The sequence below is a fragment of the Pseudorca crassidens genome, chromosome 9, assembly GCF_039906515.1.
Source record: "Pseudorca crassidens isolate mPseCra1 chromosome 9, mPseCra1.hap1, whole genome shotgun sequence".
In the NCBI taxonomy this organism is placed as follows: domain Eukaryota; kingdom Metazoa; phylum Chordata; class Mammalia; order Artiodactyla; family Delphinidae; genus Pseudorca; species Pseudorca crassidens.
Genome location: NC_090304.1, coordinates 57,486,608 through 57,511,803, shown reverse-complemented (window position 1 = coordinate 57,511,803; position 25,196 = coordinate 57,486,608). Strand labels below are relative to the sequence as shown.

At 46.8% G+C, this 25,196-nt stretch overlaps 1 protein-coding gene and 1 long non-coding RNA gene across 11 annotated transcripts in view; one reads left to right on the top strand and one right to left on the bottom strand.

The window, feature by feature from the left end:
* The window catches only part of TENM4 (teneurin transmembrane protein 4), a 741,722-nt gene that overhangs the window by 173,591 nt on the left and 542,935 nt on the right, over window positions 1-25,196 (top strand). The window lies entirely within an intron of this gene.
* On the bottom strand, window positions 7,324-10,994 carry LOC137231332 (uncharacterized). Of its 3 annotated transcripts, none has more exons than XR_010946458.1 (5): window positions 10,819-10,994; window positions 10,468-10,494; window positions 9,965-10,362; window positions 7,932-8,067; window positions 7,324-7,676 (listed from the first exon to the last, which is right to left on the bottom strand). It is a non-coding gene; the product is annotated as an uncharacterized lncRNA (long non-coding RNA). The 3 variants fall into 3 exon arrangements; XR_010946459.1 differs by having other exon boundaries at window positions 10,142-10,362; XR_010946460.1 differs by having other exon boundaries at window positions 7,932-8,061; window positions 10,142-10,362.

Here is a 25,196-nt window from a genome sequence, read left to right as displayed (position 1 = left end):
CTTGGTGACCACAAGGCTGTTCTCTATATCTGTGAGTCTGTTTCTGTTTTGTAGGTAAGTTCATTTGTGTCATATTTTAGATTCTACATATAAGTGATATCATACTGTATTTGTCTTTCTCTGTCTGGCTTACTTCACTTAGTAGGATAATCTCTAGGTCCACCCATGTTGCTGCAAATGGCATTATTTCATTCTTTTTTATGGCTGAGTAATATTCCATTGTATATATATACACCACATCTTTATCCATTCATCTGTTGATGGACATTTAGGTTGTTTCCATGTCTTGGCTATTGTGAATAATGCTGCTATGAGCATAGCGGTGCATATATTAAAAGCTAGTTTCTCTTTGCTTCTTAGGACCATCCTTGAGTGGATCCGTGTCCAAGGTCTGGAGGGTGCTTTATTTTAACAAGCAAAATCACATACATTTACTGTGTGTCTGTTATGAACTAGGTATGTCATAGGCATTGGAGGTTCAGTGATAAATAAAATACATGTGGAGCTTAAAGTCCAAGAAATCTGAGCAATTACAACCCATTTAATAAGTGTTTTAATGGGACTCTACAGAATGCTGTGGGAGCATGTAGGAGGGACCCTTACCCTAGGCTAATGGACCCATGGGGAATTTCTAGGAGAAAGTGACCTGATTTGAAAGTTTAGCCCAGCAATGTGGGTTGGAGGTGGTGGAGGGCATGTTCCAGGCAGAGGGAAGAGCATGTGAGAAGAGGCCAGAGAGTGTGTGGCCCGTTGGAGAAGCTGAAAGAAGAACTAGATCCACACTATCCAGTATGGTAGCCAGCAGCCACATGAAGCTTTTGAGCACTTGAAATGTGGCTAGTCTGAACGAAAACATACTGTAAGTGTAAAACACACACTGGATTCCAGAGACTTAGTATGACAACAAATGTAAAATGTCTCATTCATAATTTTATATTGATTATGCATTAAAATTATGTTTTAGATAATGTGAAAATTAATGACATTTTAATTACTTTTTTAAAGAGTGGCTTCTAGAATATTTAAAACCGCATGTGTGGCCCAGATTTGTGGCTCACGTTATTGTGGGACACAATGCACCAGGAAATGGGAAGTTATTAAAGGAGTGTAACCTGGGGAAGATAAAGCTAGGGATATCAGTTAAGAAGGTGCAGAATTCCAGTGCATTTGCCATGTTAACTCACGTAATCCTCAGAGCAACTCTAGAAGTAGAAATTGTTAAATTTGCGTGTACAGCTAAAGAGACAGAAGCTGAGAAAGGAGGATGACTTTACCAGGTGACCCACTTGACGCTGCTCTGTGCAGGGCCATCTATAAGCAGCTCAGAGCCCACAGCCCAGTATTGCCAGGGGCACAGCAAGAACCCAGGTCTTCTGAGTCCAAGCTGGCACCCTTCCCACTTCTTATACCCCATCTCTGGCTGCCAGCCTGAAAATGACGATGCAGCTTAGGACACAGACGCCCGGATCATCTGAATCTAAACTTTTCACGCCATCCCTGTGATGGGGTTCCGTTTTGCAGGTGCTTTCCTAGGTCCCTTACTCCAAGCAATTAGCAAAGGTGTGACACCTGGCAATTACTCCCCCCTGTAAATGCGCTCTGATGCCTGGCTATTTCCCCAGCTTCATTATTGATTGTTTAGATCATAACTGTTTTCAGAAAATGTACTTTCTGAAAGAACCCGGAGCACTTCTGAGCGTTCACCACCACTTCTAGAAACATTGCTTTGTGCCCACCCCCTTGACATGAACATATAACACACCCTGTTCTCCATTAGTACCATATCCTGTTCACCAGAAGCCACAGGGTTGAGAGGCAGCTGAACAGAGACATGGGAATGGTTCCAAACTCCTTAAAGGACAGCGTCTTCCTGGGGAGCAGCATTTTGTTTTAATTTTCTAAAATCAAAGATATACTTACAAATGATTGCAAAATAAAATAGTGCAGAAGGTCTTGTAGTAAAAAGCAAAATCCTTCCCCAGCCTCTTACCCCCTCCCCGAAGGCAGCCACATTTAACCACTTCTGTTTTTAGTTCTTACGGTGGTTGCTTCCACGTCATTAAATAGCATTTGCTTAAACTTCTCCAAAGTGATGTATCAACTTTACACGGTATCTGTTGCCTCCCTGCTGGATTAAGTGAAGGCTTAGCTCACTGAGCTCACCCCACCTCTCCCACCTTCTCCCAGGGTGCATTTGCAATTAGGAGTCAGTATTATAACATTTTTAGTTCTTCCTCTGGTTACCTTTGTAACTCTAAATAATATACTTAAGACAACGGTTCTGAAGGGTCGCTTCTTCCCCTGGACGCATTTCTCCAAAGCTTCTCTTCCAGCCATAAGATAGCTTTCTGCAGAAAGGCTCCTTTAGAGAAAGAATTGTTATATGCATAGCACCTAAAGGGTGCTTGCTCTTAGTATTTTGAGGTGGGTAGCTCTCATTAATTCTTCAAAGTTTGAATTTCTACCATGCAGGAGGATAGGGGGATGGTAGGGCTGTTGGAAAGCACTGGAACACATCTTGCCAAATGTGCAGTTGTGGTTAAGAAAGCTTACTCATTTCCACCATTGAAAAGACCCTTCACTGGAACCTCAGAGGTCCTCTTGCCTGATTCATAGAACATCAGAGTTTTAGCTGGAGCCTGACTGTGTTTTTCTTTTGAAGAACTAAGGTATAGGGAGATGAACTAGAGAGAATCAGGTTAATAAGCTACTTAGAGCAGGTTCTAGAAACCCAGTTCTTCCAAATGTGATACAGGAAGTAGTGCATTTCTATCACATTACACCTTCCATAAGCCTGGGATTTCCAAAGTCATCTGCATGCCACAGAAAAGGCTAAGAGCAAAGTTCAGAATAGGTGGAAGTTAACTTTCTACCAAGGTCTGGAGTTAACCAGGGTTATAATAAGTAAGTTGAAATAGCAATGAAATTTTAGCAGGAACAGCGCTGTCTTGGACTTTGTGTATGTGTGTGGGTGGGAGTGAGGGGGTGCGAGATCATTAATGCTAAGCTTAACAGTTAATAAAATATTTGTCTTAATTTTTAGAAAATAAAAAACATGTTTCATTAGAGACTGATAGTATGTAGGGCACTCTGCTGAACACTGAAGATATAGGAACACTTAAAATATTCATTTAATAAAATTCTAGTAAGTAATGACTAGGACATCCAAATGCAATGCAGGCCTTAGAAGATAAATCAGTGATGCTATTCCGGCCTTCGAGGAGTGCACCATCTGTTCACCGGTGGATAGACATCTACAGAAGGAGACAAATACAATACCAGCACAATCAAGTAAGAGTGTGGACATAAGGGTCAGACAGATCACTGGCACGGATCATTTTATCGTGCTTGGCAGGTACAGTTGACCCTTGAATAACATGGGTTTGAACTGCGTGTTCCACTGATATGCAGATTTTTACCAATACATATGCAGTCAGCCCTCCTTATTAGCAAGGTTTGAATCTTCAGATTCAACCAACCAACTGCGGATGTTTCCGCTGGCTGGTTGGTTGAATCCAAGGGTGCGAAAGTTGAGGATACAGAGGGCCGACTGTATTCATCATACTATGCCATTTTATATACGAGACCTGAGCATCCTTCTATTTTGGTGTACCCAGGGGCTTCTGGAACCAATGCCCCACAGATACCGAGGGACGACTGTATTGCACTCTTTACAAATTGAAGGTTTGTGGCAACCGTGCATGGAGCAAATCTATCAGTGCCATTTTTCTAACAGCGCTTGCTCACTTCATGTCTCTGTGTCACATTTTGGTAATTCTGGCCATATTTCAAACATTTTCGTGATTATTATACTTATTAGGGTGCTCTGTGATCAGTGATCTTTGATGTTACTGTAGCAAAGATGACAACTCGCTGAAGGCTCAGATGATGGTTAGCACTTTTCAGCAATAGGGTATTCTTTCATTAAGGTATGTACTTCGGTTTTTTTAGACAATACTATTGCACACTCAATAGACTACAGTATGGTGTAAATATAACTTTTACGTACACTGGAGAACCAAAAAATTCATGTGACTCGCTTTATTGTGATATTCGTTTTATTGCCGTGGTCTGGAACCAAACCTGCCATGTCTCTGAGGTCTGCCTGTAATTCTCACTCTGTTGCTCACTAGCTGGATGACCTTGAGCAAGCCATGACACTCCTCTGTGACTTGTTTTCTCTTCTGTATCATGGTAGCAGCTGCTTCATGCAGTAAGAAGTGTAGAAGCAGAGTGAGATTAAAAAAATGTAATTATGTGAACCCCCCACCCCAATGCCTTGTAAATGCTAAACTGTTCATAAGTTGAGTCCCCCTTTTTTCCTTCAACCCCCAGATCTGAGACCTGCTAGAGGAGTTTAGAGGAAGAGGTGATCATTTATCTGAAATGGAGGGGGGAAGCCTCCAAGGGAGGCTGGCAGTGATCTGGACCTTGCAGGGTGAGGAAGGCGGGAGAACCCAGGAGGTGTGTGGTGACAACGCCTGTGGCACACTAGAGGAGAACGTTGTGTTTCTTAGGACCAAAATCAGGGGAGAACTTTTAAAATCTTCAGCGAATTACCTTTGCTTTTGTGAGGAGTCCTAGAAGAAAGAGACTGGAATACTATTTGGGGCTAGAAAGCCACCTGCTCCCAAGAAGCCTTTCTTGACCCTCGGGTATAATGCACAGTTGATTGTAGCACAGACTTTGTCTTTGGGCTGACCTGGCCAGGCCTTAGTCCTCACAACAGTGTGGCCATGGACAGATGACAAAATCACCTTGAGTCTCAAATCCCTCCATCTGTAATGTGGGGAATAACAATAGTATATCCCCATGGTGTCGTTACGAGGAATCAATAAAAAGCCTTCAGAACACGTCTAGCCTACAGTAAGCACTCAGTAGACGCTAGATGCTTTTGAAGTCTTTGCCTTGCCTTACTTCCTAGCATGCACCACTTCCTGCTGAAAGGAAGGCTTTCCACTTTGGGAGGGCAGGACTGTACCTTAATTATCTCTGTCCCATGGCCCTGGGGTGGGGTATCACATCCAGCTGGCTCTCAGGGAATGATTACTGAAAGGGGCTGAACTTGCACTGACTGGACCTCATGATTCTGTGAAGTGGAGCTCAAGATGGAGTGAGTCAGCCCAGGAGGTTGGGGATGTAGGTGGTGTTAGAAGCACCCAGACTTTGGAGTCATGAAGACTTGAGTCTGAAAACCCCTATTTTGCCATTTACTCTTGGCCTTGATTTTGTCATCTGGAGAATGGGGACAGAAATCGTGACCTCCTGGGGTTGCTATGGGAACCAAATGAGATAACCTGTGTTATCATGCTACTTGGCTATAGACTCTGTGTGTGTGTGTGTGTGTGTGTGTGTGTGTGTGTGTGTGTGTGACAAGGTATCTGGTACATAGTTGGTGCTTAGTGCACAGTGAATATATATTTGCTTCTGCTTCCCTTTTCTGGGGCTGGGGAATATGGTTACAAGGTGGTCTCCCCCAAGAGGCAATGCCAGGTCACACACCACCACTCCCTCTGCCCCCAGCCCCGGTGGGAAGCTTGTGTGCTGAGAAGCCCATGCTGGTGCCACTCGCCAAGTCCAGGACTCGTGGGTGAGCAGTGGAAGTTGGGTTCCCCCCAGCTCCACCGTTGAACATTGGGTGCCTTGGTCAGAGCCCCCTGCAGGCTGCACCTGGGGTCCCTGTGGTAAGATGAAGAGGTGGCCTCAGCAGACCCAGTGTCCCTCAGGGGACAAGTATGAACACAGTTCACCCCCTCTCCCCCAGAGAGAGCCCATGGTCTCTTACAGATAAAGGATCAGTTAATAGAACATTCTGGAATGGTGTGGAAGGTACAGATAAATGCACCGACACACAAGAACCCAGAGGAGCAAATGGCTTTACAGTCTCTGAAGTCCTTTAGAAAGACACGAGAAAGGCTCTAGAAGCATAAACCTGTCTTCCCAGTCAACATTCCGTGGCCTCTTCCAAGGCATGAGTCCTCTTGGGAAGCTTATGTGACAGGTCAGGATAGCTGGCTGTTGAGGGCAGTCTGAACCTTCCCCTTCCAGCTTTCTCTCACTCCAGATCTCAGAGTCCTCATTGGCCAGTGAGGTGTACAGTTACCTGCAGGCCTTTTACCCTCAGACTGACTTAACACCGTCATGAAGAAGTTTGAGTTTGTCTCAGTTTCCACATCAGGCGAACTTAATGACTTAGGACATTTCCAAAATGTTTGTGACAGAACTTTTCTTCAAACAAATTCTCTCATGAAATCTGAATAAATACAACAGGAAGAGGCAGAGCTGCTTCTAGTTGGGAAGAGAGGGGCTGTTCTCCCTCCTGATGGGCTGCTTCTGTAAACCTGGCTCTCTGCTGGGCACTGAATCCCATCTGCTTCCTGCCTTGGCCTGTCGAGTAGGGTAAACTGCCCTGCAAATTATACAGATTATACAAGGGGAGCTCAGAGAGGCAGCCTGAGGATGAGAGGAGTCATGGTCAGCTTCCTGGAGGAGGTGATGCCTTGAGAGCCTTGAAGGATGAGTAGGCATTTGTCAGGGAAGGAGGTAAGCTGGAAGATAGACTCTGGACAGCAGGCAGAGCTGGAATCTAAGTGAAGGGGGTGTTGGAATGGGGCTGGGAACCAGTGGGGAGCAGCGAGAAGAGATAAATGGGGGAGATAGACAGGCCTAGAACTTGAGGAGCTTGTGTGAGGTGATACCTAGTCATGTAAGAGTTTTGAGTAAGGAAGTATGGTAACTGGATTTTCAAAATATATATAGCAGATTTATTTGGATATAATTCACATACCATGCCAGTTGGTAATTAGATTGTGGGGCTAGAAACTAAATCACCTTGGCTGTAAGGTGGCAAGGGGAGTAAAATCACTGGGGGATCATCTTGGATGGCACGTTCTGTGTCGTGCTCACCCCCAGGCCCCAAGCACCAGTTACACTCCCTGGCTTGTGGCTCACAACCCAGACCTGCCCCACAGGCTTCCAAAAGCCTGGTGGGGGAAGGAGCCTTCTGGATCATGAAAAAGTGAGGGAAGCAAGCTTGAGAGGCTCTTGTTGGCGGCCAGTTTAGAGGTGGTGCTGGGGAGAGAGGGCGATGGGGACAAATCCAGGAGCCACTGGGGAGTCCTGGCCCGGCGAGGCTCTGTGCAGGCCTTGGTCTCTCCGTGAGGCCCGTGAAGGTCTAGAAAGGAACCTGCTGGGGGGAGAGAGAGGGGACACCCACAGAGCCGCAGGGAGAAGAGAAAGCCCAGAAGCAGTTAATCCTGCCCGTTGAATTGTTTTATAAACGACACTCTAAAATCAAATAGATGCAATAAAAACACAGTGGTCTTTTCATTAAACATGCCACAGAGGCCCCTTGTTTAGCAGCCGTTGTCAATCAGACCGAGGCCATTGTCTCTTTCCCCAGCCCCCCATAATTGGCATCTGTGTGGGAGCAAATAAATAAATACCAGGCTGGCATTTTAACTAGGGCAGCAAGGAGACGGATGCTGCTTTCCAGAGTCTGCTCGGCCCTCCGAGCAGGGAGGTCCTGGACAGGCCTGTGTTCTCCAGGAGGGCCCAGCCGCAAGTCCCCACCAGGTACAGCTCCCTGCTTCTCTTCTGGATGGAGCCACTCAGACGGTTACCCCAAATCACTGCTCCAGAGAGCCCTTATTTCTGTTTTCTGTCTGCAGAAGCCCCTGGAAGATAGTCAGTAGAAAGGCTTTCTTTTTGGTATTTTGCCTGCAATATGTCAAGGGGAAAAAAAGACATGAACACATTCTCTAGCTGATTTTGTCTATAAGCACTTAATAACAGCAATATAGCACTCATTAAATAATACAAATAGAATTGAAGTAGCATGGTTAATTAGTAATAGCATCGTGGCAGCATAAGGAGATAAGACCATTGTGATTCACTAGTAAGAATAGCATCGTCACAGCATTGTTACTTACTGAGAGTTTTGTAATAGCATGACTGTCGCCCACTGCTTTGGACAACATGTTCCTATACAGGCGATTCTCCTTATTCCTGGCAGTTATGTTCTAAGTAGCCGCAAACACTGAATGAATGAACGCTGAACCACTGCTCCTAGAGAAATACAGAGTTAGGTGCCTGCGAGCCTCTGGTCACATTTTCATCAGCTGATCAATACATCATCTTTTTTCATGGCTATTTCTGTGTCAAAGCACCTTTTAAAGTATATTTTGTTGATTCATTAACATTGAACTCAGAGCTAACGGTGCTGTAACTGATGCCTGAACGAAGCTTATCTAATGCACGTATTTTCTCCGAAGGCACATCAGAGCCTTCTTACTTAGGAACACTAAACAGCACTTCAGCGCTATGCCTGGGGCCCCTTTAAACAGCAAAATCACCAACAAAAATGTGAAAAATGTGGCGCTAAATAGACCGCGAAAAGGATACTTGTTTACAGGATCAGAGCAGAAACTAGACCACAGAGCCTTGCCTGGCCCTGCCTCAGCTGGGAACTCGAGCATCAGGAGACTCAAATTCCCCCATCCTGTGTGTGTCCCTGAATGACCACAAGAGCCCACGAGTATTGACACGGGGGTGACAAATAAATTGTAGGCAAATTCGCAAATACATATTCCACAAATGAGAGTTGGCTAGCTTTTATTTCACTTAGTTCTCAATCAAGCCAGTAACTCCCATCTTTTGGTATTTTGAACTAAGGTTCAAAGAGCAGAAGTAAATTGTTCAAAGTCACATAGCTGGATTGTGGTTCATCATATGACACCAGGGGTCAGTGAATTGCAGCCCAGGGGCCAGCTGCCTGTTTTTGTAAATAAAGTTTTACTGAAACACAGTCATACTCATGTGTCTACATCCTGTCTACGTGGCTGCTTTTGCGCCGCAGTGGCAGAGTTGAGCAGTTGCCACGGAGATCCGATAGCCCACAAAGCCTAGAATAGTTACAATCCAGCCCTTTAGGAAAAAGCTGGCCCATCCCTGTATTATCCCAAATTCTCTCCTTTTTAGTTCAGAGGCGAGAACGTTCTCTCTGGTCTCAGTACCGGAATGGTTTGTGCTTTTCCTAAACACTCTGTTTTTCTCTCTTGAAGAATGGGAATTTTATAACTGATTATGTTTCCTTCTTTACATTAACGTAAAGAAGCTCAAAGCCTGGGCTTCCCTAGTGGCACAGTGGTTAAGAATCCGCCTGCCAATGCAGGGGACACGGATTCAATCCCTGGTCCGGGAAGATCCCACATGCCGTGGAGCAGCTAAGCCCGTGCGCCACAACTACTGAGCCTGTGCTCTAGAGCCCGAGAGCCACAACTACTGAAGCCCGCGCACCTGGAGCCCATGCTCCGTAACAAGAGAAGCCACCGCAATGAGAAGCCCGCTCCCCACAACTAGAGAAAGCCCACGCACAATAAAAGACCCAACACAGACAAAAATAAAATAAATAAATTTATAAATTAAACAAAACAAAAAAAAGAAGCTCAAAGCCTAAAAAAGCTAGAGATAACTGGCTCTCACATGTTAGAAACAGAAAGGATCTTCCATCTCAGTTACACTAGAAAGGGTGTTAGATTATCTCCACACAAAAATGTGATCAATTTAGAGAAGGTTATACAGGCATCTGAACTTTCCAGTAATGAAGTGTTTCATCTGGAGCAGGACCAGGATTCTATAGGAATGGTAGTTTTCACTAAGGAGAAAAAGACTTACTATCTGAAAATAATCTTTTTAGCTCATGACCATTTACTGAGAACTCATTATGTGTGAGTGCTATTCATGGCTGACATCATTTTTTCTCTATGGTAGGTAGTATATAGGCCAAGAGAGTCTGTGCCACAGAGCTCAGTGTCATTATCCCTTTTTACAGATGAGAAAACCAAGGACCAAAGATGTTGATGTGTCCTAGGTCACAAAGCAAGGCAGTGAGAGATTTGAAGCCAGGTGTGTCTAACTCCAAAACTTATTCCCTACACCCTACTCCATCATTCTAGATAGTTACCCAGCATCATCCTTCATCCTTCCAACTCGCAGAATCAGGACTATGGGCTAGGCAGTGAGGCGTTTCTGACATTCCTCTCATGCTAGGACATCCATCTTTGGATCTGAACAGGGTGGGTGTCCTTTGCAGAGCATCGAGGTGGGGCGGGAAAGGGGACCGTGTCCAGAGCAGACTCACGGGGTTTGGCGAGAAGACTCTGCAGCATCCGGGGGATGTGGTGATGGTGGCTGGCGTGAATCTCAGTTCTCTGAGATTGGAGAGAAGACGGGGAGCTGGTTCCGTGTGGACTGAGCTTGAGGCTCCATGAGACGTTCAGAGGAAATGCTCACTCGCGAGCGCTGGGAGCCTTTGTCCGTCACTTGTATGTATTTCATAATGTATGTCTCTCACTCAAAACTCTGTGGGATTGAAGGGCAGAGAGCCTTTGTTTAATGAATGTGATGGCTTCAGTTAAAAAAAAAATTTTAATTGTTCCTCTTTCTAGATTATCCTGAAAGTCTTACCAGTCTTCTTGGTCACTTCTGCTATGCCTGTAAGAAAAGGGAAAGCTGTGCTTGGGTCAATTCAGAACCTCCTCTGTCTCCATCAGAATCCATAAATATCTACTGTCCTACTGCTACAGCACCTCCTAAACTCTTGAGTACACGGTGTAAGGGGAGGGCTGTAAAGACTCTGTTAAGGAAGTGTCTAGTGAGACCAGTAGCAGATGTAAGGGCCTGTGCCTTTCAGAAGGATGGGCTCTGGAGCACAGGAACTTCTCCCCACCCCCCACCCCCATCATTCCTCTTCTCCAGCAGCAACATTTATGAATATTTATTGAACATCTGGGCATCAGGATGACGCAAGGTACTTACCAGCACTAGCGTGGAAGCTCCTGAGAGCAGGCATTTGAGAATTGCTGTATTCTCTGGGCCTAGACTGTACTTCGTATGCTTGATACATGGTAGGTCCTCAGGAAGTATTTGTTGAGGGGATGAAGGAGTGAAAAAAGATACTTCCCCATGACAAGGAAGATCCAGTCCGTCCTCCAACACTTATTCAGCATGTGTCAGATCTTGAGTCAGACCTTGGGAACACACTGAAGCGTAGACCAGCCCCACACTCAAGATGTATTATGAAAGAGACCAGCTGGTCAAAAGATCACGAACGTTCCTGAGAGAAGTGTTACTGTAGTAATAGGAGCTGAGTACTAAGAGAGGCAAGAGGGGGTCCTCTTGACTCCAGCTGGGAGATTGGGGCGGGCTTCACAGAGGAGGCAGCATTTGAGCTGGTCTTGAAGGATGAGTAACAGTTCCCTGAGTGGGCAATGGGAAGGGTATCCAGGCAGAGGAAATCTTGGGCTGAGGGAGCTGAGACAGTTGTTCTGGTCATTTACAAGGAAACATGTTGGCCAGGGGGTGGGAGGTGGGAATAGACAGTCTATCCTCCCAGCCCTAGGGAAAGACTAGTTTTTTTTCTTCTAAATACCTGCTCCCTCCCCATCTCTCATATTATCATCCTTCTAGAAGATGAGAAGGAGAGGAGAAGAGAGGGGGATAAAGTTTATTGGTGGGAGAGAAATGTTGGGGTAAAAAGGCATGCACAAGAAAGACGTGGATACATACCTGAAAAAAAAATGGCTCAGAGCAACACTTTCCAATAGAAATATGGTATTCAACATTTTCTAGTAGTCACATGTAAACAAGTGAAGTTAACTTTAATAATATATTTTATTTAACATAAAATATTCAAAATATTATATCATTTCAACCTGTAATTAATATAAAATTTATCAGTGAAACATTTAAATTCTTGTTTTTCATTCTCATTCTTTAAAATGTTATATATTTTATACTTACAGCACATAGCAATTCGGACTAGCCGTATTTCAAGGGCGCAATAGCCACACATGGCCAGTGGCTGCTGTATTGGACAGTGCAGACCTAGACACCTACACTTTTTAGTTTAGTACACGGTGTAGAACTGAAGAATTAAGGAATGTCCGGGGCTCACCCATTCCCATTCATACACCTTTGTTCACCTGTTCTACATACACACAGCGTTTATTGAATGTCCCCTCTGCACCTGGGGCTTCTGATATGAAGTCAAACAAGGGATGGTGTGTGTCACCAGCAAGCGTGCAGTTTCATGAATCACAGGCCAGTGAGTTGGCCATCTACAGGGGCCTGGAATATGTCTGTTTATCAGTGGTCTCAAACCAGGGCCTGTGGGCTGTCTGTGGCTGGCAAATACTTTGGGTTTGGCTGTTTGAATTTTCCTATACCATATCTTAAAAACAATATAACCCAGCAGGTGTTATGCATAGTCTCAAGGCAGGTTAGCATCTTTTTCCTGTACCTGGTACGCTTCACTCATTAGGTTACCGGTGGGCCCACTGCAGGCATTGGTGTCTGAGAGCCCTGGATGAGAACTCTCTACGAAATCCCAAGCGTTGATAAGACCAAAGGTAGGATGGACCTAGAGAACCACCAGGTTGTGGTTGGCCATCCCCGCTTGCGTTCTAGAATCACCTGGAGCTCTTCTGAAACATACCGTTTCCTGGGCCCCGCTCTCAGGGATCTGATTCAGTTGGTCTGAAATGGGATGGAGACCCAGTCTTTTTTTAAAAGCCCTACCAGTAATTTTAGTTCAGTTTCTAACATGCTCCTGCTGAGAAACCGCAGCTCAGAGAGGCTGTTTGTTTTGGCCAGAGTCACAAAATACACTAGCCCCCTAACTTCCAACCCACTGCTGTTTCCCCCAAACAGCCCTGAAGGCAGAGGGGCCCCCCTAACCTCTTTGAATATTCAGGCGGCGTCCCACACATTAGGAGCTTGGAGCAGGGGAGGCGGGAATCTGTAACTGCTGTGTCGCCTCTTCAAGAACAAAGCCCTTGCCGGTTTACACTCTGGGAAGACTGCCAGGCTCAAGTATTAATAATAATCTCTTTGTTTTTTAAATGCCTTATAACTGCATAAATAAAGCTTACTTTCTCTTCTTTAATGGTAATGAGGCTTATTGGACTGATTTGTTGATTAATAATACTCTAATTTCTTTACTGACAAAACACGAAGGCCAAATGATGGATGCTGGGTGCTAGTAGCTTGGGATGTGAAGCAGCCATTCCAGCCTTTTTTTTTTTTTTTTTTTAACATCTTTATTGGAGTATAATTGCTTTACAATGGCGTGTTAGTTTCTGCTTTATAACAAAGTGAATCAGTTATACATATACATATGTTCCCATATCTCCTCCCTCTTGCGTCTCCCTCCCTCCCACCCTCCCTATCCCACCCCTCTAGGTGGTCACAAGGCACCAAGCTGATCTCCCTGTGCTATGCGGCTGCTTCCCACTAGCTATCTACCTTACGTTTGGTAGTGTATATATGTCCATGCCACTCTCTCACTTTGTCACAGCTTACCCTTCCCCCTCCCCATATCCTCAAGTCCCTTCTCTAGTAGGTCTGTGTCTTTATTCCCGCCTTACAGCCCCTAGGTTCTTCATGACCTTTTTTTTTTTTTTTTTTAGATTCCATATATATGTGTTAGCATACGGTATTTGTCTTTCTCTTTCTGGCTTACTTCACTCTGTATGACAGACTCTAGGTCCATCCACCTCACTACAAATATCTCAATTTCGTCCATTTTTATCTGCTGCTCTGGCATCTCAGAGAGAAGAGTAGCAACGGCTTCTCTGCCATCGGGTACTGATAAGCAAGGGCTACAGCAACTTCAGGAAGATGGCCCCTGAGTCTTCCTGCAGGGCTATTCCTGAACACCCTTTTCTTCACGTTATGCAATGTCTGTCCTATGAGGACGTGTGGGAAATATTTCTCTCTGATATCAGTACCAGTAATGGTTGCACTCATCCTGGTAGTATTGTACACACACTTGTAGACACTGGGAAATTGTGAACTTGATAATGTTTGCTGTTTCCCATTGGACATCAGGAAACTCGGAGTCAAACCCATGTCCTACCAGCAGGAAACATAAAGTCCTCAGCAAATGTTTGATGTAATAACAGTTCACATTTGTTGAGCATTTACTGTCTACATGGACTCCCTTTATGTAACTTACTTTCTGCAAGCTTCAAGTTCCTGGAAAACTACAAGGCAGCTCTCCCTTTTATAAATCAAGTAATGTTTTTAATGCCCTGGGGGAATAAAGAACTCATTTAAATCCGAGATCCTGGTGCTGTGAATAATGACCTCCTTACTCCACCGTGTTTGCAGTGTCATCTGCTGGTTTTCAGACTCTCTCTTGACCTACAGAGGAGGCCAGCTGGGATGGCTGCTGCCTCCGAGTTGGCTGTGAACTTAGCTTTCCTTTCCTGAGCCCAGAAAAAAACCCTGCTCTAGCTACGAATCACAGGCCAGAGCTGAGCCCTGACGGGGGCCCACGGTTGCGGACGGCTTTGCACGGTCACGCACTGGCCCAGAGACAAAGGGAAACGGGAGGGCTTTTATTGGTCACCTGCCTCCTTGCAAGGGATTCCTGATAGATAACAGATGGAGAGACGAGGGAGTTAATGAGGTCGGCGTTCTGGCCAAATGCTTTCCATCTTCCTGTAGCCACTGAGTCCACTGGAAAAGAATGTTGTGCTGGGTGGGCGGGGCAGGGAGAGCTAGTGAAGCTGAGCTTTCACCAGAGGTGTTGGGGGGAGGCAGGGAAGCAAGAATGGTGTGCACTGCTTCGATTTATCTCAATTCAGTGAATATTTATTAAGCATCTCCTATGCTAGTCACCTTTATGTATCACCCCACCCCCACATATGCCTCCAAAATACCCTTCCATGTAGTTATCATTATCCCTGTTTTATAGCTAAGCTACTTAAAAGACTCAGAGATGTTAAGTAACTTGGCCAAGATCACACAGCCAGCCTAGAACTCAGCTGGGATTCGAATCTAAATTTTTCCCTCTCTTTAAACCTAATACGTCACGCCGCTTCTCCAAGCGGTTCGACCACTCGCTGTGTCACACATTCCTTTTAAAATTGTTTTCAGGGTTGCATCTCGAGGTCTCATTTCCGAAGCATCTCTTCTTGCTGTAGTGAGGAAATGGGGGTATGAAAGAGCCTGATCTTCAAAGCATTGGGAGAAATGGATGGAAGGAGCAGTTTACACTTAGAAAATTTGTGTTCGGTTCTAGCCAAGGGTTAGTGGTAATTTAATCGTCAGGGCCGATGTCCACTTCCTGGGGGGGCTCCCTGCCCCGAGCCAGATGTTTTTTGTTGAATCTGGTAATTTTCAAAGAAAGGTCCAGGCTGGTCTCCATGAATAGAGCTCGTGGAAGACCATGGGAAACCTCCCATAAACAGTGTGCTACGTGGCGCTTCACAACTCCTCAGCCTCTCGGGGCTCTCACAGCAGCCCCGTGAGGCAGGCTCATTACTGGCCCCATTGTATGGGAGGGCAAACTGAGCCCCCAAGACGCCCCCTAGTCAAGTGCAGAGCTCGGACCCATTGTGTGTAGGAAGGTGCAGGCTTGGTGCCTGGCATATCTGGGCATTCACAAACCATTGGAACTTCAGATTCCTAGCTCTGAGGCTTTTTCCTTCCATCACGCTGTCTCCACCTCGAGAAAAAGTAATCTATCCTGAAGGCTGTTTTTCTCAAAAAGTAAGGAAACCCTTGCTGGGCTGTGATCTCATGTTCCTCACAGGCCCCTCTGGAGCCTCCATGGAGCATGCCTGTGACTTGCTTTCATCCATCCAGAGGTTATAAGAAACCAAATGTTGGCAGCGTAACATCTTTCTTCGGAGGAACTCGGAGGCCTACCCCAGGATTTGTCTCTGGGGGCTGGGGAAGAAATTTGAGAGACCGACTGTGGAAGAAGCACTGGCTTTGTTTTGTCGAGATCTGTGCTTTTTAAGCAGTTTCATCCCCAAACCCATAACATCCCTCCTCCTAAAGAAAAAAACAATCCAAAAAAAGTGTGAGCTGCCATACCCCGCTGCACCCACAGCTCGCTCTCTCTGTCCTTGGGTATCCTCGACTGGCCCCCAGACCCAGGGGAGAGTGGGGAGAGCGCTTCTCGGGGGTCAGTGGTGTGGGATGCAGAGGGAGCTGAGGATGGGCTAAGGGCTCAGACCCACGCCACACCCAGAGGGAAAAGGCAGGTTGGACTCTAGAGGAACCGTCCCATGGTTGAGAGTCCTTGAATTCCAACAGATCATGGGACCCTTCAGAGTAAAGAGCAGGGGTGAGGACCTGGGTGGAGGAGGGGACCAGAGGAGGGCACCAGTGCTTGTGGAGTGCCCTGTATGGACCAGCTAACTGCCATACATGTTCTCCTCTTTTTCCCCAACGAGCCTGTGAAGTTGCAAGATGAGGAAGTTGAAGCTCAGAGGCCCAACAGCGCCATCCGTAGCTTGTCAGAGGCAGAGCTGAGACCAGAGCCCAGGTTTCCGATGCCAGAGCTGGAGGTCAGGGAGTAGCCAGGCTTGCTAACTGAGCAGCACTCGGTCCTCGTGGGCCTGGCCTGGTATATTGTGTGGGGTCAGAGGTGTGCGATCATGAAGTCAGGTGTGCATCTATTCAGACACGTCGTATGTATTAAAGGTCCAGACCTGTGCTGTCCAACGTGGTAGCCGCTAGCCATATGGACTATTTTAATTTAGTTAAAAGAAAATAAGATGAGAAATTCAGTGCCTGAATTGCATTAGTCACATTCCAAGTGTTTTAGTCTACATGTGACGAGTACTGTATTGGACAGCACAGGTGTATAAAACATGCTGTCAGTGCAGAAAGTTCTGTGGGACAGTGCTGGTCTAGAGGGGTTCAGAGCCAGCCAGTTGCAAAAGCGAACAGTTTGAATCACCTCTGGGTCTGAACCCCCTCCTGGGCCTGGCCCAGAGTGGCATGAACAACCCTGGCCCCTCCTCCAGGTGCTGTTGGTGGCTCTGGAGCTCAGAGTCCTGTGACCCTTGTGTGTCCAGCACTTCGCTTCCCTTGGCCGGGCTTGTCAGTATCAGCTGTGTGTGTCCTGCAGCTTCCCCAGATTTCCTGAGTCAGCTCCAAAGTCACATATTTTGTGCTACTGCACCTTTTAGAACATTTCACCACAATCATTTTATGCTGAATATGTGCAGAACAGAACCCAGCACAAAAGCCCTAGGCATTGGTGAAATCATAGCTCTTTGAAGAAGACAGAAGAGTAAACAGTCATTACAGCCTTGTGATAAGCGGTACTTACGGGCAGGCATTTAGTCAGTCGCTCGCTCACTCATTCGTTCATTCATCCATTAACAATTTGGCAACTACCATAACTGAAGACAGAAATAGTGATATTTAGGAGGGAGTGGCCATCCTGCATAGGTAGGACAAGGGGGAAGATGAAGTCAGGAATTGACAAGGTTTCTGGGGAGCATAGCCCCAACTCTGTGTGGTCAGGGGGCCTCCTTGGGTACTGAGAATCAGGAAGGTCACAGGTAGGGCCAGTGTGTAGCCCTGAGACAGCAAATTGAGTGGGGACCAGGCCTTGGACTGAGAATCCTGGGGTTTTAGGGCAAAAGGAAGCTTAAAGGTTTCCCGTCTGACCCTTTCATTTCACAGAGGATGAACCCGAGGCCCAGATAGAAGCAAGGAACAGCAGGATTTGGTGGCAGGGCTGTATTCAGAACCCAGGCACCAGCTCCCGGGCCAGGGCCCTTCCCTTTCCTGTGCTGTGTCTGAAGGACTGCGTTTTATTCTGAGTCCACATTCCCTACTCCTCTGTAACACTCACCCCAAGGGTCACTCCAATCCCAGCAGCCTTACAGAATTTAGATCTCAGGGAGGGAGGGCACAGGGCAGAGTCAGTGGTAGTGAGACAGGGTGTAAGGGGGCCCGTCAGCCTCATAGTGTAGAGGTTGTGTTAACTCAAGCCAGAAAACCAGGGCTGGAACTCTGCCACTTACTTGCTGTATGGCCTCTGGCGACTTACCACACTTCTCTGACCTTCAGGTCTAAATGAGATTATAGTACCTACCTTGTCGGGTGGTGGTGGGGTGTAAATTGGTTGTTAAATCTGAAGCCTTTAGAAGAGTATCTGGCGTTATCAAAAGCACTTATAACTATGTAAGGGTTGTGTTATCATGATTTGTCCCCTGTTCCAGAGCTGGACATGTGATCTGACATGTGTACCAGTGGGGACACTGGGGCAGAAGTTTTGCATTCCCAGCGCAACTTAGAAAACCTCGAATCCATGACCCCTCTGAGCTGGTTCTGACAAACTCTCATGTTCCTGCTTTAATCTCCCATGGAGCACTTACCCTGTTCCATCTTACATTTTTAATAATTTGAGTATTTTCCTTCTCTTCCCTATTAGAAAATAGGGATTGGGGTTGACATATATACACTAATATGTATAAAATGGATAACTAGTAAGAACCTGCTGTATAAAAAAAATAAAATAAAATTCAAAAAAAGAAAAGAGGGCTTCCCTGGTGGTGCAGTGGTTGAGAGTCCGCCTGCCGTTGCAGGGAACACGGGTTCGTGCCCCCGTCCGGGAAGATCCCACATGCCGCAGAGTGGGTAGGCCCGTGAGCCGTGGCCGCTGAGCCTGCGCGTCCGGAGCCTGTGCTCCGCAACGGGAGAGGCCACAACAGTGAGAGGCCCGCGTACCGCAAAAAAAAAAAAAAAGAAAAAAAGAAACCTGAGAGCAGGAACTGTATTTTATTTAGTTAGAGATTCACACCTTGAGTTAGAAAACATGGATTCAAATAATATCCTATTAGTGATACACCTTTTCTTTTTCTTTCTCCTTTTTTTTTTTGATAACAGCTTTATTGAAATATTCACAAGGCAGACCATACACAGTTCAGTGGCTTTTAGTAGATTCATCAAGTCGTGAAACTGTCACCATCATCAATTTTAGGACATTTTCATCACCCCAGGAAGAAACCCGTCCCCATTCCCTGTAGCCCTTCATGGGATGGTGATGAATACATGGAAACAGGCCTTAGCACAGGGCCAGGAACATGGCTGGGGCCTAATTAGTGTCTGTTCCACAGGCCCCAACATAGGCCTTCGTGCAGGTTTGTGAGATCAAATTCTACAGCTTTCCCCCACCCCAGAAGCATGACGGCAGCTCTGCTGGGTCACCTCCCAGAAGCCCAAGGAGGCCCAGGTCCACTGCCAGGTACTGCGTTACGCTCGAACGTGGGGTGCGAAGGTGTTGGGGCGAGGGGGTCAGTGGTTGGGGGAGGTATTGCCCCGGGAATTTCCCGTACATGAGGTCCAGTCTGCAGGGCTCATTATCAGAAATTACCCGCTAGGCAGCCTCCCTCTCCGTACCTGTCAGATCAAGGTACACGGGAACATGGGTCCCTGTGCCTCATGGCAAATTGTCGTTCATTTAGAACCACTTCAGAGCCCGGGTGATTACACACTGCCTGGGCTGCCCTCTCAAAGCAGCTTCATTTTCTCCCTTTTCTTTTCCTCTTCTCCCAAGAAGAAGAAAAGCCAGCCTCCAAAAGCATCATTTTCACAGCTCAGTCGTCTCTTTGCTCAAGGAGTTGCTGGAGAAAGGAATGGAAGGGTTCGGGGAAGACCGGGCACTGTCGGGTTTGGGTCCCAAGCAGAGCCTCAGGCCCTCTGTGTCGGGAGCAGGGACTCCAGGGAGGGTGAGATAATGGGGGGCAGCCTTGGAGAGCCTTGAGCTGCCACCAGGAGGTGAGCTGTCCAGGGAGGGGGAAGGGAGATGAATTAAGGCAAGGGGTTGATTGCTGATCCCTCGAGCATGTGTCTTCTCCAGGACGCGCTCCACTGCCTGCTGGCTCACAAGGGGGCCGAGTCACATTGTCTGCCCTCGAGGGGGTCTCTAGCCAGAAAACAGGCAAATCTGGGTTCCATGGATTTCCTCATCCTGTGCCCTTCTGTAAATCACATACTTTCTGTATGTATACTTTCTCAGTCTGCTCTCCTGTAAAATGGGGCTGATAAAATCTATTTTGTAGGATTAGTATAAAAGCTACGTAAGGTGATTGCCAGGTATTGTAAAAGCTACGCACTGTGCCAGGTACAGACCAGCATGAAGGTGATTTGCCTGCCTAGAGAGGTGCGGGCTCACGTGAGTGACAGACACATCATTCTCGGGGGCCCGGGAGACAACGGGGCACTTGCATACAATGGCCAGCCGCTTTCCCTGGCACCCTGGTTGAAATAACTGGGGGCGTCTGCCTAAGCCCCCAGCTTTGTTAGCAGGAAAGGATTATGTGATGTGCTCCGAAGGCTGGCCATCTGTTGGTATTTAATGGAATCACTGCTGGTAAAGATTCCTAAAGATTCCCTGGTGCAGGAGGCTAATAGGATTTAGAGATGCAACAGGAAACTTCTCACACTTGAAAACTGGCGTTTTACGAGTCAAGTTCACTTTTACTTACTGCAGACTTGACCCCCGTGAGATAAAGCCTTGTCCTTGTTCCTCGCCAGCAGTGAATGAGAGGTTGTGTGCAGTTGTTGAAGGGGCTTAACCTCTGGCTACACAAAGACTTGGGTTCCGATGTGGCCCCTGCCTCCTAGCTTGGGGACTCAGGAGAAGGACGTAAATGGGAAATGCTTTCTGGGCATCCAGTTCGTACCAGGTCACTTGGACCATTGTTGAGGTGCGTTAATTCATTTAATCCTTCCGTTAGCCCTGCGGCGCATAGTTGTAGTTGTCTCCGTTTGACGCACAAGGAAACCAAGGCTCCGAAAGGTTATAATCTTGTCCAAGGTCTCGCTGTCAGTATCTGATAGAGAGGCCTGTCTGACCGCAAAACCCCTTTCTACCTCAGCACATGACAAGCCACCAGGCCTCTCTTCCTCTCCTCATTCATGCAAGGCCTGTTCTATCCCCTCTGTCTGCACTGTGAATAGAGCGACCCCTCACCCCCGGGGGTGCAGGAAGAAGGTTTGAACTCTTCCACCTGCGCAGCCTCACATCCTGCAGGCTGTCTGCACCCACGATGCTGGCGGAGTCTCAGATGATGAGCTTCTTGAACACTTGCCAATATCTCAACCCTTCTAATTAAAACCACATTATCTATGATGATTCCTAATGATAGCATTTGTGGAATCGGGATCCTCTCTGGTCTCAAGTTCAGCTTGAAGTTTTCCCTTCTGAACAGCACATGCAGTGGCCTTGATAACAGGTCGGGTGGAGGTTCTGTGTGATCTGCTCTGCCTGCCTGTATATTCTCCTTTACTCCAGGAGCCTCTATTTGGAGCAGGAGGTGGTGCGGGGCGGGGGCGGGGGGCGGGGGTTGGTAGCCCATGTGCCAAAGACATGTGTCGGCTCTTTCTCATTTATTATTTTATTTCATTAGCTCTGTGCCCCTAACCCTCCACCCTTCTATAGGGCAGGTGAACAGAATCAAGTGGATCAGTATTTGTTTGTCTTTTTTTTTTTTTTAATTAGAGTATAGTTGATTTACAATGGAGCGCCTCTGGCTGCGGTTCAGCTGGCTGACACTTGATGCCTCCCACCGTCCTGTCCTTGTAACTGAGGGTCTTTGCACCTGCAGGCCAGGTGAGCTTCAGGCCCTAGGTCCAATCCTGATCTGAAACTGGAGGAGATTACAGAACAGCACCCTGAGTCATAGGTCTGTAGGGGTTCATTAAAGTATTGTCTTTACTTCTGACCAGGTTTGAAAACTCTTTAAATAAGTTCTTTAAGAAGGTAAAGCAGTCTTTGGGGAGATAACCATCCAGTTCTTGAGGCTTCTAGGCTGCCCTCGACACTGAACCCTAATCTTAGAACTTAGGCCTAGTCCCTTAGTACCCTGAGCAAGACCCACCATGTCTGTTCCTTGGGTGCCTTTCCAGCCCATTTTCCACCACTGGAAATGCTGAACCTCTGGCATTCCCTGGCACTCATCCTTTGCTCAGGCTACTTCCTCTGCCTGGACTGTCCCTGCCCTTCCCCCCCCAGCCCCGCCCATACCCCCACTACCCTAACTCCTACGCATCCTAAAATGCAGCTCAGGGGTTGCTTTCTCAGGACGCCTCTGCCACTGATCCTGGCTGGGTGAACTGCCCTCTTCTGTGCTCACACTACGTCTTGTACAGATCTCTTTCCACCACATCAGACATTCTGCTGTGTTTTGCTCATCTTAGCAACCCCACGGGACCTGAGACAGAGCAGTCCCTTAGTAAATGGAGTGACCAGACGAATGGATGAGTAAAGACATAGAGGACTGATTAATGACCTAGCTGAGCATCTCCCTCACTCCCAAGCCCCGTCCCCAGAAAGCCCGATAGCCCAATGGAAGTCACAAAATCTGAAGGCGGCTTGCCTTGTGAGACTTGGAGTCCAGAAACAAGACCTTTAGGAGTTGGAATCCAGGAGGCAAAGTAATTGGTGAAATGCAGGATTCCTACCAGATCTAGACACACCTATCATGAACAGTCTTAAAGACCCAGCCTTCTAATCCTTTCAACTCTGAGAAACTTTCCAGTGGTTCTCTTGTACATTTTGCAAATTCTCACTGATTGCTTTGGTTTCTCAGTAGTATCATCAGGCTGTCAGATCACTAAGGTTTAAGGTTAGACATACCAGGCTGGGGATTCTGGTTCTGCCGTTTCCTAGAGGTACGACCACAGGCAAGGGGTCATCCTCTTTGAGGCTCTCTCTTCTCTTGGAAATGGGGACACTACATGAGACAATGAATGATAAGTGCAGGGCGCTGATGGCCACACTCAAATGGGGTGATTGAGGAGAGTTTCATTAATGTCAGGTTGTCAGGAAACCAGTAAGGGACGGTGCAATAGCCCAGGATTAGCAATAGCAGGGAATCATCACCACTCCTAGGCCTACAAGGGAATGGGTGGGAGCAGTTACTGAGAAAGAACTGTGTCTACAGGAGAGGATGCTGGATGGGGACCCATGGCCTTGGAAAGGAGAAAGAAGCCCTTGCCAACTCACAGCCTAGCAGGGAGGTGTGGCGGGGAGGAGATACCCCAGCCTCTCTCTCCTCTGGCCCTCCGATGCCAGTGCCTCCCATTGGCTATACCCAGGCAGAAGTCAGAGGGAAAGGAACACCAGTGACAGTACCTCCAAAGGTCAGCCTCCTGGGGCACAGAACAAGGTAGGAGAAAGCAGAAAAAGGAGGTGGAGGGGCAAACAGAGAATGCCCAGCCCAGCCCTGGCCTGACACACAGTAGATTCTCAGCACAGACCACTTCTGTCCCTGACTTTATCAACACGTCTACCTCTACAGAAAAAGGGACAGAATAGAAGATTCAACAAATCGGAGTATTCCTTATAGGTCCTCACAAGAGCGTGTTCGGGACAACATTGAAATGGAGAGAAAGAATAAAGGATTGTTAATTTTGATTATCTGTGGATTTCTTTTATCCACGTTATCTCTTTCCGCCAGTAGCCGGGATAATTGAAACCTCCTTGCCTTCCCTAACTGCAGCTGTTCAGTGCCCTGAATGCACATCAAAGGTGTTTTTATGAGGAGCTGTATGCTGTAGTTTTAAATTAATTTTACATTTGATCTCATAGAGTCAAATGAATCTTTATTGTTTAGATATCGCCTAACTGGTGAAATAGGTCAGCCTTTCCAGGAGTTCTCTGAACTTCTGTGCATGGATAAATAACTTCTGGCCACAGAGCCTGTGCTCTGAAGGCTACCTGGCTGCAGTGTTGCAGGGATGTGTGTGAGATGCAAACAAGGTGTCGGGAAAATGAGAGGCCAGACTGAGCATCAGGTGTCAGGCATCCCATTTGTTCCACAAATAGGTCCTACTGTGTGCTGAGCGGTAAAGGAGACAGAGAGTCTTCCTGGGCTTCTCAGTTAGAGTCCAGTGGGAAAATAAACATGGACACTTGAGATAGAATAATAGGAGGCACCTTTATTTTCCCCCCTCACCCTGCCTAACTAACTGCGGGAGGATTTGCACCATGCCCACCCCTCCCCAGTGGCTTCCAGAACTTTCCAGTCGCCCATGGGTTTGCTGCTTATGCTTCTCAACCCAGGGGGCCCTCTCCTGGGCTCTCGCCATGGCCCTCCTGGGATCCTTCCCCTCCCTGTTGCCTGGAAGGCACGCTGTGCCCTTGCAGTATCTTGAGACTTTCTTCTATTCCCTTCGTGTCTTTCAAGGCTGCACGTGGAAGCATCTGCCCAACTCTGCCATCCACTGTCTCCTTTCCACCTCCCAAGCCCCAGTTTTGTCTTTTTTCTGATTGTCCCCAGAGAGGACAACTCGGGCTTTCCAAAGAAACCCACTTAGAGGATTCGGTCTCTCCTTCATGTCCTTCCCTGTACACGAGGCCACTTCCACGCACGTGTGTGACTCCCAGCCTGGCACTTGAATATGTTAGGGTTAACACATCTTTTTTATAATAAATTGTAACATTTATTACATTTTTAACGTGTGTGAGGGTAAGGAAAACAAAAAAGACCTTTAATCTCCTTGCCCAGATAATTCCTGTTAAGTTAAAAAAAAAAAAAAATAGACATGGAGGAGTTCCCTGGTGGCCTAGTGGTTGGGGATTCTGGGCTTTCACTGCCATGGCCCGGGTTCAATCCCTGGTTAGGGAACTGAGATCCCACAGGCTGCGCAGCGTGGCCAAAAAAAAAGCGTTAGACCTGCATGATCAGAAAGTGCAGCGTGTACAGAAAGATAAAACATACAATCATCTTAGGTTCCTAATTGCCTCTCTCCAAAGGTGACGACTGTAAAAGATTTTCTTGTTATTCTTCCAGGAAAAAAAAATGTAGACCCAAGTTTTATTTACACGAAAGAGGTTTCTCTACCCATTGCTCTGTACCTCGTGGTTTCCCCTTGATGACACGTCTAGATGTTTTGCTTTCAATTCCTGCAGAACTAACTCACTCTTATTCACTGCTGGATATTCTTCCATTGTTTCAATGTACCTGAGATTGTTAACTTCACCCTCTGTCCACAGACACTTAAATATTTCTAGATTTTTGCCATTACCAGTAACTTCTTAGTGAATTCCTGACACGCCTATCTTGACCTATGTGGGGAGGTGGGTATAGCCGGAGAGTAAATTTCCAGTAAAAGAACTGATAGGCTAAAACGTATGTAGTTAAATTTTGTTGGATGTTGCCAAGGTGTCCCTTAAAACGTTCCACCAGCCTGTGCTCCCATCGGTAGCAGATGAGATCGCCCCTTCCCTAGGGGCAGACACTGGGAATTATCAAGCTTTTCCAATTTTATCAGCCTGATGGGGAAAAAAAAATGGCATTTCATTATTGTTTTGATCTGCATTTCTTTAATTATCAGTGCGGCCAAACATCTTTTCATATGTTTATTAGCTGTTT